Source organism: Larus michahellis, chromosome 25, assembly GCF_964199755.1.
Source record: "Larus michahellis chromosome 25, bLarMic1.1, whole genome shotgun sequence".
Classification (NCBI taxonomy): Eukaryota; Metazoa; Chordata; class Aves; order Charadriiformes; family Laridae; genus Larus; species Larus michahellis.
This window is the reverse complement of record NC_133920.1, coordinates 2,303,995-2,320,812: the sequence shown is the minus strand read 5'-3', so window position 1 is coordinate 2,320,812 and position 16,818 is coordinate 2,303,995. Positions and strand designations below refer to the sequence as shown.

General features: G+C 46.9%; 1 protein-coding gene across 13 annotated transcripts in view; it reads left to right on the top strand.

Moving 5' to 3' along the window:
- Positions 1–16,818, top strand: part of BRD4 (bromodomain containing 4) — a 79,219-nt gene that overhangs the window by 700 nt on the left and 61,701 nt on the right. For 2 of the 13 annotated variants that reach the window (XM_074566917.1, XM_074566914.1), the window contains exon 1: positions 224–354. The exons of 9 other annotated variants lie outside the window; for them this stretch is intronic. The gene's annotated coding sequence lies outside the window, so the exon portion shown is untranslated. Of the gene's footprint in view, positions 1–133; positions 531–16,818 lie in introns of those variants that run through there. 2 more of the 13 variants (XM_074566910.1, XM_074566918.1) reach the window with 2 other exon arrangements.

The window sequence follows — 16,818 nt, the reverse complement described above, 5'->3', positions numbered from 1 at the left end:
CGCCCTCCCGCCTGCGCTCTCCGGGTTACGCTGCTCGCGTAAGGCCGGTGCGGCGCTGCGGCGTTTGCGTACGGGGGAAGGTGGGAGCGGCGGCGCCCCCTCCCCGCTACGCCGTTGGCGTAGGTTGGGGGTTAGAGGCGGGGGGGGGAGTGGGTGGGATGTGAGTTGCGCCGTTGTCGTAGTGCCCGGTGCGAGGCGGGTTACGCCGTTGGCGGGGCCGGTACGCAGAGTGCGTGCGGTGGGGCGGGGCGGCGCGGGGGCACTTCCTGCCGCCGCCATTTTGTCGGCGGACGGGAGGAGGAAGCGGCGGCTCCTGCGCGGAGGCAGCGGCCAGGCCCGGCCCCGCGGCCCGGGGTGAGTCACGCCGCCTCCGCCTTTCCCTCGCCTCGCCCTTCACCGGCGAGACCCCCGCCGGGCTGGGGGAGGACCGGCCCCGGGCGCAGCGAGGGGAATGGGGGGGGCCCTCCCGCCGCCGCGCCGTTAGGCCTAGGCCGCCCGCCCCCGCCCTGCAGCCAGGCCCGGCGGCTGAGGTGAGGCGGGGGACGAACAGCGAGAGCGATCGGAGCCGGGCTGGGCCTGTGTCCCCGCCGGCCCGGTGCCCTTGGGCGGGGATTGGGCTGGCGGTGCTTTCCCGGGCAGCCCTGAGGTACCGAGCTGCTCCCCCGCCATAACACCCGCTCCCTGTTGGTCCTTCAACCGCTCCTTGGGCCACTTCTAAGCTTTCTAACAGGGCAGTTCTCTCGCCCGGCCTTCCCCTCGCATGGCCGGGGGCTTTCTTTACGTTTTCGAGTTGAATTTTCAAGCTAAACTGCCCCTTTTTCCCCAGGTTGTTTTCTACTTTTGTAGGAGTTGTTTGGAAATTATAGAGCCGGAGGGCTGAGCTCAGGGGGAGGGGAGGACTCTCGAGCCGCTCTCCTGTGGTATTTGGGTGGGAAAGGGGGAAATCTGGGTGCTGTTGGAAGCCGGGGAGCGACTGCTCTTTCCCGGAGGGTATTGTGGGTGATATCCCGGGGGAACAAGGCCTCTTCAAGCTGTTGGGATGTCGGTTTGCACCGACACTTGGTTCCTCCGCTCGTTTAATGTGGTAATTAGCCGCTGGCGTGAAAGTGAAGACTGTGCTTGCTTCGTATGCATGTTTGGCCGTAAGAGATGTACAGCTTTACACGACTAATTAACAGCAGGGAGTAAAAGTCTGTTCGTTTTAAACTCAAGCTGCTCTCACCTTTATTAAGGCGCCCATCCTTATCCCCCCTCCAGTTTTACTCAGCTGGCTTCCGTTTTCCTCGATGCTTTTCAAACTCAAAAAACCTACAGATAGGTTTTTTACTCCGAATAATGTTAAAGCTTCCCCACTTTCTTCGGCAGAAGTTTTCCCAAGAAAACTCTTCAAAGCCCCGTTACTCCTTGGGTACGTACCCTGTACGCCATCCAGCAGTTCACAGCGAGGTTTTAAGAATAAATACAGGCAGCACCATCACTCGTAGGGATGTATGTTGTAACGTAACGAATTCCACTGGTAATTAAGTCGGTAACGAATTTGCATTGCCTGGTAGCTTTGCAGAGGGACCCCCCGGTTATGTGAGGTACCGCTGCTTTGCCGAGCTTGGATTATTGGCTTCTGGTTTTCATATTTGCATCGTCCGTCACAATTTTGGGGTCACTTTAGTGATTTAAAACACTCGTAGTTTTACGAAGTTTTGGGTTTACCTGTTTGTGGCGTGGCGGCTCCAGGTTAAGCTTAAGTGCTGTGTTTAAGCTCTGTCAAAGCTTCTCATGGCAAAGTTTAGGTAAGAAAACAAAGCAAACTGCTTTGGGCAACCAAAATATTGATGATTTCAACCTTGCAAATGCTTAAAACGTTGCTGTAACTTTACTGTGTAAGTAATTAATCTTCGCTGAGATCATTGCTAATATAAGTGTTTGTAGAGGTTAATGTAAATCGAGTTTATGTCACTACGAGGGCCTAGTATTCAACTTAAGGTCGTGGGAGTTAAAAGTCGCCCTCAGCTGTTCTCTGGTGTTACACGAGGGCCCCTCCGTGTGATAAAACACGGGGTAAAAGGAAATATTTGAATTCCTCACACCTGAACTCGAGGAACCGTGATAGCGACTGTAAATAAATGCCAGGTACCAGGGGAAAACACCCGCGCGAGGCCGGCTGTTCCCACACGGCCTCTAATCTCTGCGCCTTGGCAGGGGACGGGATTACTCATTTAAAAGTAGTAAAACACGACTTTCCTGATTATTTTATTCCCCTCCAACTACGTTAATTACTTGAAGCTGAATAACTGTTGTTGTTGTTGCTGCATTATCTGATGATACTGAGTGTGACTTCGGTGGAGGTGACCAGCCATTAGCTAAATTACCGCGAGCGGCAGTGCCATCGTTAGCGTAAATCCCGTTTCTGTTTTAAGAGGAAACAGGGATTGTGCTTCGGTCGGAGAGCGGCGCAGGTAGGAATCGATCTCACCCCGGCAAACGACCTGCTGGTCGCTCCCGTGCTCCTGATTACTTCTTAAGTTATTTTCGGTCTTCTACGTTTTGGTCAAGGGGAGCTGTAATCGAATTTACATAATCAAACGCCCCTCGTTACCATTTCTTGATATTTTGGAACAATTTCTCCAAAGTAAACTTTATAGTCTGGTAATTATCTACTGGCAAACAGTGTCTGGACCGAGTTCAGGAATGTAAACCATTTATTTGCAGGAAGATATTTTACCGTAACCCCACGCGAAATCCTGAGTACTCTGCTGAGAAGAAAAAAGGGGTGAAATCTGTGGGATTTGAGACAGTGTTAATGCTTAACATCAACGTTCCCTGGATGTGGCAGTGGACGGGGCAGATAAAGGCACGTTCCGGCCGTGTAATTTTCCTGTTTGTAAGGGTGATGTTTTGTAAAATAATATTTCCTCCTTGTTGAAGCGGCGGGGTCATTGCAAGTGTCCTAAATATAGAAGGGGCAGGAGAACAGGACGGGATCTCCTTTGGGGAGGTGCCAGCGGGTGGATCACCGGCCCCGTTTGCTTGAGGGGGGTTCACCAAAGCCCACATCCCCCCGGAAAGCAGTGGATGAGGGATGTCAACGTGCACGGGGAAGGAAAACTGACCGATGAGGGCTGTTAGGAGGGGTTTGTGTCACCTCCTGGCTCTTCATGCGCCGTCTGCCTTCAATTTTAGGATGAATCGTGTCTCAGCTTTGGCCAAAGCTGTGAGCAGGGAAGAAATCTGTCCCTGGCAGCCCGGGAGGAAGGCTTTGAGTCCCGATTTTATTCTGGTTTTTTGAGCTTTCATGCTAGGAAAAGGAGGAAAGCGAAGTCTCTCTAAGCTTACGAGGGAATTGGTAGGGGTTTTGGGGGGTGTAATCGAATAATAGGTGTTTTAAAGCTCTCTAATATCTAAATCCGAAAGCTTTTAGAGAAATATTGGCAGCGTTACTGGGTTTTTTTTTGGTGAGGATTAGCGTGATTCAAAGAGCGGCTCCGCAGAGCGGATGCGAGAGGGGAAACTGCCCGGCGGAGCCAGGGAATCCCAGCGCAGGCAGCTCCTGGATGCGGGATAAATCCCCCGGCTGCTTCGAATCCTGGTTATTTCATAGCAGAAAATCAAAATAACTTTCTTTAGCCAAGATTGAGGAAACCTGGTTGTCATCCAGCAATGGAGGAGTCATCGCCTTGCACTAGATCTTCCAGAACCGAGCTACAGATAATTCACAGCGATTGGAAAAAAGACTGGAATTTTGCTGTACTCACACACAATTGAATTCCTGCCGTATCAGATCAGCGACATAAAGGCTTTATCACCGTCTTACCGCACGCCGCTTGTGCTGCCGAAGCTCCCGTCGAGCGAGTTGGGATGTTTTGGGGTTGGTTCATAATAAAAAAACACCTCTGGTTTTCGTTCTGAGCAAGCGCTCTGTAACCTTTAATTTTTATTAAATAATGCCAGAAGGCTTAATATTCATTTAAATAACGGTTTGCAGAGATTACCCAAAGGTCGTTTTAGGTCGAAAGTTAAATTTCAGGACAGGGGCTTGTTTTCTGCTGCCATTTCTCTGGGAATTTTGGTGGTATTTGGGAAAAGTGGCGAAAAAAAACAGTGTTGGCGTTTCTCTCTGCTTTGATGATGCAAAGGATTAAGAGCATTTTTTGACGCACCACAAACTTGCAGTGTCTAAATTTGTGTCTCCTGCCTTACGACGGATGTATCCCCGTGGGGAAAGCTCCGATGGGACAAGAAGTTTTCCGTATGCATCCAGAGACAGCGTCGAGCATCAAGGGAAAGGTGTCGGGATGCAGGAAGGATGCAGAATCCTCCAAGTGAGACTAAAATTCCCAGTTGGGAACTGGGGGAGGAGAACCCAAACCCACAGAGACCCAAAACTCTTCCTTTTAGGCACGTTTCATCCCTCTTCTGTGATATTTTTGAGCTTCTTCTGCAGGAACTTTATGCTGTGCGTTGCCTTCATCTGGAACTTGAGGAAAATCAGGAGTTTTTATCCAAAATTATTGAGACTGAAGTGTTTGGGAAGCGCCGGCATGTGTTTGAGGAGCAAAATTTGCCTCTTTGCTTTTTTTTTTTTAATCTCTATTTTAATGCGAGGAAGCAGCTTCGTTACCATTCCTTGTATTTTTGCGGGGAGAACCTTGTCCCTTCGTTAACCGCTCGTGTCCGTGTCGCCTCTCGTTAACTGCGAGCAGGAGGAGAGTTACTAATTTTAACTTTTTCAAAAGGCTGGGGAAAGCCCTGCCCTCACTCTCGCTGGGAGGTGAAGGCCAAAGGAGGAGGGAGATGGCGCTGATCCAGAGAAACATAAAACAGCTTTTAAAAAAAAAAAAAAAAATAAAATATGTAAAACCAACCAAAAACAGGAACTGTTGGGTAGCGGCGAGGACTTGGGCAAACATCCTGAAACCAGAAACTCTGTAAGTGATAGCCTGAAAATGGGAAATCGTGAATTGGTTTAAAATTTGAGGGGTTTAATGTTGGCTTGTTGCTTTCCGAAGGGGGGGAAAAAAATAAAATCGTAATTTAGGAAAGGGAGGGAGCCGAGGACACGCGGGTTTTGGGGCCTTCGTTACTCAGGGCTTAGCCCAAACGCTGATTTTTTTTGTTCATTTAAGTTGTTGTTATAGCGTATTTCAAGCCTAATTAGGCTGTTCAAGTTCTAATGCAGGTCAGGAGCGTTCCTGTAGTGACAATATCAAACCTGCAAGGTAAAGAAATTGCTGCTTTTAAGACGAAATGCCCCAAAACCTGGTGTCTGGTGGGAAGGAAAGGGGTGTCGGAGCCTGCAAAGTGAATGTGGTCCTTGAGTGAAATAAGGATTCCCGGGGACAGGTCTGCGTTCCCCGATTGCAAATTACTTTGCCTTTTTCCATAATATTTTAACCGATTATCCAGGTGTGGTGTGAGATGCTCGTGGGTTTCCCTGTGATAAATCAGCTAAAACCTGAGATCTCGTCAAATTATTGAATTGTTGGGTGGTTTTCTGCCCACATCTAGAGGTGGCTGGTGTGTGGCACGTCTCGGGGTTATCAAAAAATATATATAAATCTGGCAGAGTTGGTGATTAGCAGAAGGACAATTAAAATACGTTGGATTTTATTCGGAGCGGACTGATGTGAACTCACCGCGCGACTTCTGGGAGTGGGTTTTTGGAGCAAAACTGTCTTCACCTGGCTTAAAAATTGGTTTGTTTGACTTATAAAGCATACAGTTGGGCCTCAGTCGTGCGGGTCCTCGTTAGCACTGATGGATAATTAGGCTTCGTGGCTGTGAGGGGGTCAGATGGGTGCAGAGCAGAGCTAACGAAGCAGTTTGTGTTTTGTTTGAATGGATGCTGAATTCAATTAAAATTTGAGATTTATGGGTCAGGTTTTTGCCTTGCTTATGTGATGAGCGGCGCACTTAAAAAAATCTGAATAATGTTAAATGAATACACGCGTAATTAAGCAATTATATGTTTAAACAAACCTGGGTACTTCAGCAATTAAATAGTCCTTTACAGTATCGTGTCGGCTTAAGTTAATTATTGTCTGTCAGCACGTTGGCTCTAACAGCCAAGATACGAAAGAAAAACAAGCTTGGAAATTTAAATTATGTCATACCTGCTAATTAAAATAATGTTTGAAACTTAAATTTGAGCTTTTCTGAGTTGTTTTCATCCCAGAGGTTTGTGGCACACTTGGAATGATCAGCTCGTTTGGGATTATTTGAAGAATAGTCCTTAAATTTATAATAAATGAATTATAGGAAATGAATTGCAATAAATGAACTATGTGACGAGCTGTAATCTCGCGGCCTGTCAAAACGTTTGCCGCTGGTTTCTTCCAGTAGCAGCCGATCTTCGAGATGTAAAAATTCCTGGTAATGAGAGCGAAGAAGTAGGAAGGACCCTGTGGTTTCTAGAGGGCGAAAAAAATGGAATATTTGAGGTGCTTTTGCAGCTTCTTTTCTACAGGGTGAGCGAAAGGATCCAAAGTTTGGCTCAGGAATGTGCAGTTTGATTTATTTTTTTTAATAAAAACTGTGTTTATAGAGATGCTCAGATGGCAGATGGTGGTGCTTGGGTATGTTCCCACCCCAAGACTTGGCCGGAGCCGGAGCTCCCTGGGGAAGGAGTTTGCAGGTGACTGGAGTTTTGGGTGAGTTTTGGGTTAAAAAGAAGTGGAAGTGGTGCAGAACAAGCGTCGCGTTTTATCCTTTTCTGTTTGCTGGAGTCACGAGCGTAACTGTTCGTCTTTGGGTAGATCTCAACTTTAGGTAAGATCAGTTGAACCCTAAAAATACTTAATTTTAGTGGAATTAGGTAATTTCACCCCAGCGTAAGACGATTCTGCCTGCTCCCCAGCAAATCCGCGCCGGCTGTTGGTGTCGACAAAGGTTATCGCTGGATAACTCGGGTCATTCCTCCTGGGATGGGGGGAGGAACTTTGCATTCCGAAGGGTGTTTCCTGGTCTAAAGCATCTCCTTTTGCTCCGTAGTTGTTTGGGGTTTTTTTTGTGGTAATGTGCTGTTTTCCCTCTTCCTCAAAAACATTCGTGCAGCCACATGGGGAATTATATTTTGATTTTTTTCATCCCGTGCTGGGGGGTTGTTTTGGGCTGGGAGAGGAGTGGGGCAGCCGGGCGGCACCACGGCGGGATGAATAACTGCGGCTTTTTTCGGACAAGGGGGGAGAAAGTTTGGTTTTTCACCTCGTTTTGGGTTTATGCTGTTCACTTTTGTAGAAAAAGGAGGCGACGAGGGTGCGTAGAAGCATGGGGAAAACCCGTCTGTGCGTGGCAGGGATCTTGATTTATGGGAAAGATCCTCGGTTGGTGGTTACTGGTCAACTTTGGAGTGTTCCTCCTTCCTCGGCTCCCCCCACCCCCAAAGTATGGACCCTTTTGATGTCTGGTGGTTCTTCCAGAGCACCTGTGGGCTCTGTCACACCAGAAAAATAAGCTTAAGTGGCTTAAAATAAGCGTGTATTCGTAACTTCTTTTTCTGTAATTTCTGTTGCTGTAAATTCTTATTCCCCCTTCCTGGCCGCTACAGCCGGAGCAGGGATGTGATCCGATGGCCACAGATCTTCTTCCAGGGTCTCCTGATGGGTTCCAGGGGAGGTTTTTGGAGTCATCCTTGGCTTAACCCCTCCCGTCTGCTCAGAAGGTCTCAGCACGGAGACGTTTCCCCTGGGACTACCCTTACCGCAAAATCCCTTTTTCTCCCAAATATTCATCGTCTCATGAGCTGTATTTTCAATTCGAGTGAAAAACTGAGGGTTTACATTGTTTGAATTAAATGCAGGGACGAAAACTCAGCCAGGCTTAGTAGGTGTTGCTCAAATTTTTAGTCTTTTGGGTTGCATAGCTCCTTTTTTTTTTTTTAGTCGACATTTTTTTACAGGAAACGCGTAGCGCAGTTAAAACGTTAAACAGGACGAACCAATCCACGTTCCTGAAGCATCTTCCTTCTTGGAAAGTCATGAGATGGTTCTTAATCACCCAGTTGCCCTCTTTATGCTAATTTGACAAGCTGAAGAGGTATTAAAGTGAGGGGAATAACCCTTAAAAATAATATCCTTGGGGCAGGAAGTTTTTTCTCTGGGCAGAGTGGCAGTGACTGAAACCCTGGGAATTGAGAGCGGCTGCGAGCGGGGCTGGATCGAATAGGAAATACTCCAAAAAGATCGTATTTTCTGAAAACTGATAATAAATAAGTGCTCTGAGACTCTTTGTCCTCGCAGGTCCAGCTTTCCCAAGCTCAGCGCACCTCCTTTTATTTTCCCTAAACTACCTGAAAACAGTCATTCTTCGTCTTCTGCATAAAACCTCTTGTTTTGGAAGAGGATAATTAGAAAGGAGCATAATTTATAGGAGTTTTTGTTGTGTTGTTTTTTTTTTTTTACTGGCAGGTCTTGATTATCATCACAAAACCTATACAAAACACTAAATTACTTGCCGTGGTTCCTTTTTTTTAACGAGCTAGGTGCCGGATCGGTGGGGGAAATTCTTCGCTAGCAGCATCCCAGCTTTGGAAATCCTTTGCCGGGCTGGTTGATCCGGTTATTCCGATGGCTTCAGGGAAAGGTGGTTGCGGAGAAGGGTGAGTTTGGATCCTGTGGAGCCAAACCTCGGAGCGTTATGATGAAATTCGCAGCAATTCCGCTTCGAAAACATCCCGATGTTGCAGCCAGCTGAGACATCAGGCTACAAGTTGAATTAGTCTCCTTACAAAACCTCTCTTTCTTCCTCTTCCTGCTGGCAAAAATCCTTAAAAACATCATACTTTGTATGTAGAACCTTGCTTTATTTTGAAGAATCAAGATTTTAGGTTTAAAGTGAAAATTCCTCTTGTGGAATTGCTGATTAGGGTTGAAAACGGCCATGTTTAAAAGCAAGTGATGAGCTCGTGTGTCTCGTCCTCTCACGGAAAATTGTCTTCGCTGCCGTCCAGTGGGGATCAGTCGAATGACCAGTTCCTCCCAGTTTGGAGACTACGCCATAACAGGGATCTGGAACCTCGATGTGCTGCTCATGTGAAATTGAAAACCAAATTCTTCCTCAAAAGTAGGAATTTGTGCTGCTCCTGGTATCTCCTCATTAATTACCTGTACGTATATGCAGTGCAGCGTAGTAGGGGCTGAGATTTGTACTCAAATTATATTTAATTAGCTTTTTTTGGAAGGGGAAACTGTAATAAATGCCATTTAGAGAGCCCAGCCGCGGTGTTTGGAGAGAGCTCAGTGTCTCAAGCGAGGTTTTCCCCAGCTCCTCTGGACTTGAAAGGCTGGAACGACTCTGGAATCTGCCGAGTAGGTGCTGATTTTCTGCTTAACGGAAGAAAACGGGAAGAAATCCATTTAAATCGCTTGTTTTTAAATCACTTGACCTAATCCTTTGAGTCCTCACGCTCATGGCTCTTCCCAATGTCTCATCCCCTTCTAACGGGGGGGGGGGGGGGGGGGGGGGGGGGTGGGGAATGCAGAGAGGGCTGTTGGTGGTAATTTTCTTAAATTTAGTACAAGGAATAGTCATTCCACCAAAGCTGATACTGAAATTAAAGGTTTCAGTGCCAGAGGGGGGTTCTTTGCCAGCAGGAAAATCACCGTCGCTGTAAATTAATATCTCGGATTGTGTTATATTTGCTTTTATAAAGTGTTTTTCATTCCTGTCCAGGTAGGTATTTCCCCGTTTGCAAGATTTGGGTGATAAAATGCTCGTATTTATCTACTGGAATAACAGTGGGGGGAACATCCTGGTAGTCAGATTTCAAACCCTCTGCGCCCTGAGCCAAATATCTTTAGTTTTTACGGTAGGAGCAGCCAAACTGCATCTTTATTACGTTGCTGAGCGTCGGCAAAGTGGCTTCTCGGAGTCCAGAGTTTAATACCGATGGGGGGAGGACGAGATTAGAGTGCAAATCGCTGGTCCAAAGGTTACCCGAGATGTTTGTGGCTGTTTATTTTCAGTTTGTACGTTGATTTTTTTCTTTTTTTTTTTTTTTTTTTCAGCGGGCGAGGGATTCGATACTCACCGTCTTGCTCTGCTTTGGGGAGCTCAGGAGTAATTCGGTGATGGGGGCGGAAAAAAAGGGATGAACGCTAAAAAATATGGTTTGAGCCTTGCTACTGGCTCAAAACTAAACATCGCTGTTATTTTTGATGGATCTAAGGAGACAATTCCCAACTTTATGCTGTTCCAAACCCCCGGCGTGGTGTTCTCCTACTGAATTGGGGTGTAATTAGAATTAATTTGGGTGTGATCTAGTTCCCCCCCGGGGGGAAAAGCAAAGGGGAAAGGTGTGGTGCTGCTCCGCAGGATGACAGAGTTGAATCTCTTTCTTTTATTTTCCATTTGTGAGGTGGTGCTTTCTGCTTCAGAACGCCGGAGTCATTGGTGTGGGGTGGGGAAAAGGAGGATAAAGAGTGAAAAAGGATTAAAAAAATAAATAAATACAAGGTTATTATCAGCCAGCAAAATTGAACGTCTAAACTGATAACCTAAGACATCTCTGAGCGCGGTTTGTAGAATAAAGAGAGGGAAGAGCCTTTTACCGCTTCTCCCTGCCTGTATCGAGGCCTGGATGCTGCTCCGGACAGAAGAATTCCCTGTAAAAACCGTATCAGGTTACAAGAAAAACAAGATTGTGGCTTATTCCTGCTGGTGGGTCGGAGGCACCGTATTTACAGATGGGCCTGACCTTGTGCCTGTTGACGGGTGTTTGTTTGCGGAGCTGCTGATCGCCGAGCGGGGAAAAATTCCAACTGTTTGGAGGAGTAAAAAGGTGAATTTTTCAGAGCGTTTTGGTGTCCTCTGATGCCCTTTTTAAGGTCCAAGTGGCCGAGAGGGATGTGTCGTTGCCACGCAGGGGTTTTGGAGCGGTTTTTTGGGGGATATCTTCATTTTTAGAGCCGTGCAGCTGCATAAGGGTTAGTAAAATAGGTGTTTTCTTGAGAGATACTGCTCTTAATGGGACCCAGAATGACTTCTAGGTATTAGTTGTGATTTAATATCCACCTCTTCTGCGCCTGGCAGCTTTGCTTTTAACTCATTTAACTACCTGCCTTGTTTTAATATGTTTTTTTTCTACATCTCAGGACAGACTTAACCAGCTGAAGGCACTGCGTTTTTCACATTTTAAACCCCTTTTTCTCCTCCTTTCTCTTCTTTTCTTTTTTCTTATCGGCTATTTTTGGCCTGACCTTGGCTTGTCCTTTCTTCCCTCGGCTTCCAGTTCAGTTTCCCCAGGAAAGGCAGCGATTCGGGAGCCCCGTGTTCTTGCGGACTATTGATAGCGCCGGAAAAATGCGATGCCGAGCAGTTGTGGCCTCAGGATCTACGGACGGGGGCTGAAGAGGGACAGGAATTCAGCCGCAGCACGGCGTAGTTGTTATTGCAAGGCTGATGCTGAAAGGTTTGGAGTCTAAAATGTGCTTTTTTGAGAAGGAAATTGTCTTTTTAGTTGTTTGTTTTAAGCCAGGTTATTGATGAGATGTGTTGAGGCATCCTTCAGGAGCTTAGGTTTAACTATTTCGTCTTAAAACGAAGCTCAAGGAGGTTGATAACCCCTCCGTGGATTAATGATTTATTAAGAGACTCAAGGTAAGAATGCAGAGTGGCTTGTGGAGGAGGAAGATCCATCTCTGCACCTCTGTGTTTTGAAAAGCAGAGTAGGAAAAGGGATGAGTGATCTGGCTGATTGTAGAAAAAAAAACCCCAGAAAACATCCAGAAAAGAGACAAGACGCAATTTTTAATGGTGGAGAAAAGATGAGCAGGCAGTGATTTACAATAAGTCCTGAGTTAAGACTGGGGTCTTTAATTATTTTGAATAATTAGCGTTGCTGAGCATGTTTTGGAAGTGTGGAGGGTCGCTCTGTTTTTTACTGGAGATGTGGTGGTAGATGTCTGACGTGCTCCCGTGCGGCCGCTTCTGCTTCTCCTCCCTCCGTATCTCCCATCCCCCGGGGTGGCGATGGCCTTTCTCACCCGTCGGGTGGCTCCTCAGAAGCCCGTTGACTTGTTCCGCGCCGTTACGAAACTGCTTTATGAACCCAAAACCACCTCGCTTTTCCACCCTGGAATATTCCCGGAAGATCAGAGCAGTCCGTGGAGGGGTAGTTGTGGTTGAACCAAGACCTGAAGAACCTGGGGTTGAGATCTTGGGGAGGTTTTGGTGCTCTTCAGCACAATTAATGTGAGCTCAGGGCTTTTGCCACGCGAAGTCCGAGTGCTCTGACCTCACCTGAGGTCCGAGAACTCGGATGAGCACTCAGCTCTGACGAGCTAATTTAGGCTGAAACAACTCACTCACTGCGTGGTGAGGATTAGCAGGAACATCTCAGCGCCGACTAATCTTCCTGCAACTCTCAGTGTACCCAGGAGGACGCATCCTTCCCCGCCTCGCCGGGGAAAGTTTATTTTATTCTCGGCCACGAAGTGATTTACAAGTGAGTTTGGGTTGCTCTTTAGCCTGACGACTTTCTAAAAATCCCTGTTTAATTAGCGAGGAGCTTGGCCCAGCTCTCATAACTCCTGCTTGGGGCGCGCTGACCCCGAAGCGGATCACTGGATTTTCTTCTCCGCCAAGTCGCTCGCTCCCATTTTAGTGAAGTTGGGAGTAAAACCTTGTTCTCCATCTTCCGTCGCCCGACTGATCGGGGCGTCGCTCCTGCTGCCGCACCGCAGCCTCTCGCCGAATGAAATGTCGTCCCTCCTGGATAAACGGTGACTGTAAACTCTTAAATTAATTTTTACGTGGTTTATAAAATGTGGTGGCTTCATATGTTTGACTCTGTGGAGAATCCTCGCTACCAAATTATCAATTAATGGATTAAAAGTTGTTTTTTCTGGCTGCGGCCTTGGGCTAAAGATAGCTCCTGGTGGTGGGTGAGCGCTCCGAGGGAGGGAGGGAGGAGAATGTCCCGCTCCTCTAACGGCTCCCTGTCAGCCTTGTTCTAATAACAAAACCAGCAGCTGCAAATACTTTCTAAACTTGTGATTTTCAGGTCTTTCAAGGCCGTGTCTGCAGTTCAGAGAGAGGAAACTGCTCACTTCTGGGATGGGTTAGACCGTGAGTGGCTTGACCAGACGGAAATTTGAATATAGAACCACCTCTCTGCTTTTTTTGACACAATCCTTGTGAGTGTTTGCCTCTGGTTTTCCTTTCACGGCTTTGTTTTGGCTGCTTTAATCTGTGAAAGGAAAGACTTGGCTCGGTTCAGGCTCTGAGCCTCGTGCTGTGAGTCCGACCGTGGCTCCGAGGTGTGGTGTGACTGTAACGTGGGATAAAACAGCGGTTTTTGGGAGCGTGGGAGGAGTCGAGCTGCTTTTGGGTGGCTTTGGAACGCCCCGTGGCCCCGTTCTGGCTTGAAGCTCGTCACCGAGGTTGGGTGCTGCTGGCGTAAACACCCTTAAAATGGGAACGCATGGGGGACTCTGGGTGCCCTGAGCTGCTCGGAGGAGACCGAAACTCCATGTTTGAGGTGCGTTGGCTTCGCTTTTTAATTACTTTGCTCGTTCATCGGCAGGTTTTTTTAAGATATATTTACAACTTCCCACTTTGCGGTTGAGTCTCACGTGCTTTGAAGATCTGAGGCTGATTGCTTGGGGCCCTGAATTGATCTTAGATAAACTTTTTGCTGTTTTCTGAGCCTTTTGGTAGCAGCAATATTAAAACAAACTAAAGATTGAGGATGCTTGGAAGGAGGCAGCATCTGATTTGGGTTGAGGGAGGACAATTTTGGGGGGCACAAACCCTTTTTGGTTACAAACTGCTTAATTCTCACGGTAAAACCTCGTCAACCTGCAGCTCCCAGCTGGGAAACACCCGGTAACTTTATTCCATCCCTGTGGCTTAATTGTAGCTGGATACTCCGCTTCTCTTGCCGCTAATTAAAGGATTTGAGGCTGAATTGGTCTTGTTGGAAAACTCTTTCCAGGCTCCGGAGCGCTAATATGTGCTTGCAGCGTGTAAGCTGGTGGGTGACCTGAATTAAATCTCCTACCTAGCACGTTTAAGCAGTTTACTCTCAATTAAATCTATATTATTAATTCTAAATTAAGCTTCTGCCACGCAGGAGGGGGTGAAGTTTGTTCTGTTTGTCTAAAGAATGAGAAATTTGTCTCTGCTTTTGCAAAAAAACTTCAAATATTTGGACGTAGCGGGCAGGAAAAGCGGGGAAAATCTGATACCGAGGGTAGGTAATGTGCAGATTCAAATAGGACTTTACGTGTAGGGGAAACTATGGAGTGCTGAAAGCAGGAGAAACATAAGCAAAGTACTGTCTGAAAATGTCTATTTACGTGATAAGATGTTTCCCGCTATTTTAAGTTGGTTTCATATGCTGGGTTTGCCTTGTATGGCGTATTGGATACCTGTATGTGCCTCATGTGGACTAAAATACCTGTTATTTCATCTGTAATCGCCTCCTACCTTGCCTGTAGGCCCAAAACCATTGATGTTTTGAGATGGATTCGCCGGGTTTTAACAACAGTTTTAACTTCACCTCTGACCGGTTGTGGGATATCACTCATCCGTCTCCTTCCCTCCCTTAAATATCAGAAATCCCTTAAATAATCAGAATTTGATGAGCAAATAATGTGATCACGTTTGTCTCCGTTTCACGTTGGTTTTGTTAAAGCCACTGATTTTTTTTCTCTAGGTTTTCTTGCTTTAAAATAGAGCAACTCTTGCGGAGGTATTAAGGTTCTCCTGCTGTAGAAAATTGCGGCTTTTGCCCTCAAATTAAAAGTCTGACTGGTATTTTGGGCTGGCACTGGAGTATTGCCTGGAGCGCGACTGGCTTTTTTTTTTGGCAGCGATTCCATATTACGCAGGCCTGAGTATTACAGAACAGAAATTATTGGCACACTTCGGTGCGAGTTTGCTCCTGTTACGGCTTCATCCGGGAACAGATTTATTTAAGTGCTTAAAAAGTGTTTAATGCTGGTGTCTGACAAAGCTCTGGACGCGGGAGGAGTCTGAGATTAGGATTAAGAGGAGGAAAACTTTGCCCCGTATCCAAAACCACCGATAACTCCCTATTTTATTTTATTATCCGCTGTTTTGGTAGCTTTTCCAAGGAAAAGCCTTACCCTCAGCTTCAGCCCAGGCTGAATACCCAGCGATATCCAGCAATATCCACCTTGGACTTTGGATCATCAAAATAACACTCCCGGGATCGCGCCCGGGTCTGCAGCTGCCCTTGGCTTTGGATGGTGACGTGAAAATCCAGATATCTGGGTGAATCTGGTACAAAAAGTGCTTATTTTTGATTTCTCTGACTACAAACTAACGTGAGAGCGGCCGTCCTGGACTGCAGCAGCGATGTTTTTAGTTAAATCCTTCCCATTTCCTTCCACATTGCTTCTCATTTGGTGTTTACGGGGTTTTCGAAAGCAAATTGAGAGATGAGGCTGCTTTTGAGTTGTGCAATTGGATGGCGCCCGCACACGCCCATGTCTTGATTGATGTGGTGTAAAAAAAGGAGCAAAAAGCAGCGTATTGAACAAAAATGGGTTTTCTTTTTCCTTGAAGTCAACTCTTCTCATTCACTTGGTATCCAGGATGAATTTAGCAGCAACTCTGTGAACAGTCTTGTCCTGAAGCTTTCAAACTTTGATTCCTGGATCGAATTCGATATTTTCCTTTCCTTTGTTTGCAGTGTTGGGATGGGCTCGTGGATCAAGGGTCGCTCGGTCGCCGCTTCTCATTTGCGTGTCAAACTCAGGGCGTTGTTAAAGGAGTGGTAAAGTTAGGGAGAAAAAATAAAAAAAGCTTTGAATATAATTCATGACTTTTAAGGGGGCGGGGTGGAGGAGGCAAGACTAGACACAAATCAAAGGGCACTTACCCAAAGAAATCGGTGACTGACAGACAACGTGGTGCTTCCCGCAGCCGACTGCCGTACTGGCACGAAGATTTGGACCCAGCACAACCTTGGAATTTATTTTGTGATGATGATCACAAATTGCGATGTGTGTTTTCTGGGATGCGTGTTCTGACCGTTCTCCCTTTTGGCCTTGTTTCGGGTGGGTTTTTTCCACCTGATTTGCTGGGAAAATGAGATTTTAATGCTAACTTATACCCACTTTGAAATCCTAGCAGGGGATCTTTCTGGTAGAACACCTCTTGTGTGTTAGTGGTGGCTCGAGTGGAGCAAAATCCAACTCCAGCACCTGGAAAATGTTGAATCTTGTGACTGGTTTCAACTGAATTGTCTTTTTGTCCCGGAGCTGGACAAACCCTGCAGAGTGCAGCCTTCATTTGCTCCAACAGCCTCCACGGAGATAAGGTTCCCCAGACAAAATAAGTGGTTTGGGCAAGATATCTGCTCTCGGTGTCTGTTTTTTGGCAAGCGCAGAGTCGGGTGGCCTTGTGCATGGAGCCGGGGCTGGTCTGTCCCACGGAGGCGAGATGTTGAAGCCTGGGATATCTCTTGGTGGTGGTGATCTCCGCTCAGCTGACGATCATTCAGCTGGTTAAAAGGAGAAGCAGCTCGAAGTGGAGAGGTAAAGGACTGTCTCCAGTCTGGATGCGATGCACTAGCTGGAAGACAACATCTTTTTGAGGATCTCTTGCTTTTAGCACTTCTCTTGAAGCTTTCCTGGTGATCTGGTGGCCTTCTATGGTGGCGTTACAGCACCGGTGGATAAGGGAAGAGCAGCTGACATCATCTACCTGGACTTATGGAAAGCCTTTGATCCTGTGCCACACAACATCCTGGTCTCTAAATTGCAGAGACGTGGATTTGATGGATGGACCACTCGGTGGACAAGGAATTGGTTGGATGGTTACACTCAAAGAGTTGTGGTCAACGGCACGATGTCC